Below are 4,051 nucleotides of genomic sequence, written 5' to 3' on the forward strand. Positions count from 1 at the left end.
ACTCTTTCCTGCCTATGCAGGGGGTTGGACTCGATGATCTATTGAGGTCCCTTCCGACCCTAACATCTATGAATCTATGAATCTATGCAGGAAGGTAAGTGCGTTTGAGTGTCATCTAACCACAGCCATGGGGTAAGAAGTGCAGGTCACTCACTTCTCCCACAGTGAGCAGGCCCACCCCATGAGCAGCACAACGCACAGGATGGGGGAAGAGCTATTTCTCTGTCAGAGGATGCTGAAGAGCTGGATACCTGAGCATCCCACATCCTTGTTATTGCCTTATTTATGGCGTCCTGGTGCCAAAAATGCCAACGGCATCGCTCCTGAAGTTAAGGCTGAGAAGCTAGTGGTGCGTCTTGGGGTCCGCTAGTTTCAGTAGCTCTTGAAAGGGCAAAAGGGGTTTCAGCTATTTTTCTGGCTTATGCCCCTCCTGCCAGCTGCCAGGGCTGTGGGGGCAGGGATCTGTTTTTTCTCTCAGAGGGATACAGGCGCTATAGGAATGCCTTTCCCCAGCTGCTTTCATGACCACAGTTGACAAGCTGCCAAGCAAGAAGATGGGGGAAGGTATGCTACTTTCTAAGTCAGGGGGTCAGATGGCTGCCTACCATTTTAGGCCTTGTTATAAGGTTACCAAGTTATATGGAGATGATGACTGATGCAAGCCACCACCCATTAGCTGCCAATGCCAGACTGCAGCCAGCAAAGCCAACTGCACCTTGTCATGCATCCAAAGATGCATCTCAAGCCAGTCCAGAGAGGTGATACTCCCCCTGTACGCGACATTGGTCCGACCTCAATTGAAGTACTGCATCCAGTTCTGGGCACCGCACTTTAAAAAGGATGTGGCCTGCCTTGAAAGGGTTCAGAGGAGGGCCACCAGCTTGGTTGGAGGGCAAAAGGGCCAGCCAGGGCAGACCCAGAAAAGCCCTGAAGCCGGCAGAGAGTCCAAGTTGCAGGCACCAGCTCAGGCATCCGACCACCGGCAGGGAGGCTGGGAGCTTGGTTTGTAGATGACATGTGGAGCAACCCAGAGGGGTGAATCAGGAGTCACAGGCAGCTGTGCAGATAATGATAGCTCAGTGGTAGGGTGCTCATCTGCCTTATATGAAACCTTGCTTCAATCCCTGGCTAAGGCACCAGAGAAGTGAGGTGTTAGGGAGAGGGAATCTGGAATTCCCCCTGGTTGAGGGTTTAACTCTGGCACTGCCTGCTCCAGGGTACCTGTGCCTTATATTTAGCAAAACCCTGTGCATCAAGCTTGTTGTTGATTTGCCTTTATCAGATGTATATGCGCACCTTACCTTTGCTGAGTCCCCTCTACTTCTCCTGTACCCAGTGCCCCGCTCCCCGCACCTGTGTGTCATTTCTTTACCCGCACCTGTGTGTCATTTCTTTACCTGCTTCTTTTTCTATTAAACCCGTATTAGGGTAAGTTCAAGATGGTCTCGGCTCTACTCTATAGGGGATAGGAGGGAAGCGGCTACCCCTTCCACAGCGAATTAGGACATGCTAAATCCCTCCAATTGGAGAAGGGGTACCTTGATTCATTGCCAGCCAGGTTACAAATCCAAGGAGCAGAACCAGATTGCTGTGGTTGGGAGAAAGCAAGGAAAGGTTTGTAACCCAGGTACACCCAAGGGTGTGCCCGGTTCTCAATTGGATGGGACGGGTAGGCAGGAGGAGGGTGCTGTGAGAGGGCTGCCAGCATTTTGAGCGGATCCCTCTTTCCTTTATAGAGTTAGCCCAAGCCCAAAATATTTAACTATATACAATTTATTGAATTACCAACATATACATATATATATTAAACTCTTTAAGATAGATATAATTACAGATATAAATACAAATACATATATAAAGGTCTGCTAGCTGGAGGAAGTCAGCCTTAGGGAGGGCATTCAGGTATGTACCTGTGCCTCAGGCCCAGAAGAGGGGTGGATCCCAGGACAGTCAATCCAGCAAGTTTACACCACAAGTGGGTTAGCTAATGAAGACATCCTTACAGAGCCCATTATACAGAATTAATACACCCAACTATTTCTAACAGCAGCAATAACAATAGATACTGAATAGGAAACATAACTATACCAGCTATTACTCGCACCCTATCTGGGCTTCAACCGCTGGGTTCCTCAAATGGAGAGGGTCCTCTCTCCTAGGCCCACTCGCCCCAGGGTCCCTTGTCCGGGGGCGCATACCCTATATGACCCGGGTTCCCGATAATTCACGGTCCTTCCTCTGGGGGCTGTTGATCTGGCTCACTGGCTCCGGTTCCCCAGCCTTATGCCAGGGGTCTTTCCCCTTCCCAGGCCCCGTTTGGGGAACGGGGGCTCTTTTAGTTTAATGCTGAGCCATGCTGTGGGGCTCTGGTTATCTGGCCTAGAGCCGAGGCTAAGTTGAGCAGCCTTGAGCTGCTCCCAGGGCCGACTGTCCGTGCACCTACCTGTGCACAGTGTGGGGCCCGAACAGCCTCAAGCTGCTCCCAGGGCCAGCTTTCTGTGCGCCGCTCGCATACCTCCCTGCCCGGGTGCCTGCCAGAGTTACGGGCCTGAGCCTCCCTGCTGCGGCTCCCAAGGCCCAGGCCCATGCACCACCCTGCGCACTGTGCAACCCGCCGGCCCTCTGGGGTTGTCGCTCACAGCTCCCAGAGCCCGAGGTTGTGCACTGAAATGCGCACTGTGACACCCGGCCACCCGCTGGGGTAGCAGGCTCAAACTGCCACTTGCAATTCCCAAAGCCTGGACTGTGTGCACCAAACAGTGCACCGTGATGGGCCTGAGCAGTCTCATACCGCTCCCAGGGCCAGCTCTCCGTGCACCATCCCTGGGCACCATCCACAGCTTGAGTGGTGTCGCACCGCTCCTAAGGCTGCTCCTCCAGTAGCAGCTTCAGGAGCCTTGGGCCTATGCCCACTGGGGAAGAGCTCCCCAGCTTCTCTCGCTCCACTCTCCTTAAGTCCCTCACTGCATCACTTCCCCAGCCTGCTGAGCACGCTTCCCTTTTATCCTTTTCAGGGGCTCCCCCCCCCCCCCCAGAGTTCTCCGGACCTGGCTGGCGCAGTTCTGACCCAGGTCCAGCTGCTCCTTGCCCCCTCCCTTTGGAAAGGTGTGGGCATTGCTTCCCTTGTGCTGCCTCTGCATTGGTGGGCGGGCTCCACCAATCAAACAGCAGGCCCTCCATCCTGGGACTCAACCCAAGCTCCAAAAAGCTAAGCCTGCTACAGGTTAAAAATTGTGGGAAGGCAGTCAGATTCCTAGGCATGAATTCCCACCCAGGTGGCAGACTCAGGTCTCCTCCCTGACCTGAACCAGGCAGCAGACTCTGTCTCCTCTCTGATGCATTGAGCCTTGTGGTAAAAGCAGCACCTGCCCACAGCCCTGTTGTGCTGTGCCATGGGTGTGAAGGTCTGGCAGGCCCTGTGTGTGTGTGCTGGCTTGTGTACCCTGGGAAGAAACAGGTTAACTATTTAACTTCTTGTAACTGGGCAGAGGGAGGCTGAAAGATGCCTTAGCAAACGGGGCTGTCCCTGCAGCAGGATAAAGGTTGTCAGGAATGCAACTAGGGATGTTGCCTGCTAGAAGGTCCCTTAGGGACACAGCAGGAGCCCCAAAGATTGTGAGTGAGGGGGGGCAGGAGGGGCATCTGCAAGAACAGATGCACCAAGGGTGGGGATCCAGGGAAATCAGTGTGAGGAACTAGCTTGGGAAAAGGATAGATGCAGCTGGGACCTAGATGACAGGGACAGGCTTGACCCCAAAGTGACATGGCCTCTGCATCAGCCTCCCCTGTTGAGCTGGAATCTGCAAGGCCTGGCTTCCCTGATCCCTGGGCTGCGAGTGCACTGCTCCAGCTGAGCAGGACATGAGAGCACAGGCTAAAGCACACAGGTGACAACCTCAAGGTCACAAGGTTGAGGCCATAGCAGAAGCGCTCACGGTGCAGCCATGTCAGACTCCAAACAAATCTGCCAATTATGCTAAGTAAATACCTTGTCAGAACAAGGACATGAAAAGGAGATGACGGCACTGGGGATGTGGCTTTTTTTACTTCA

This window comes from Alligator sinensis, unplaced genomic scaffold (assembly GCF_000455745.1).
Source record: "Alligator sinensis unplaced genomic scaffold, ASM45574v1 scaffold1162_2, whole genome shotgun sequence".
In the NCBI taxonomy this organism is placed as follows: domain Eukaryota; kingdom Metazoa; phylum Chordata; order Crocodylia; family Alligatoridae; genus Alligator; species Alligator sinensis.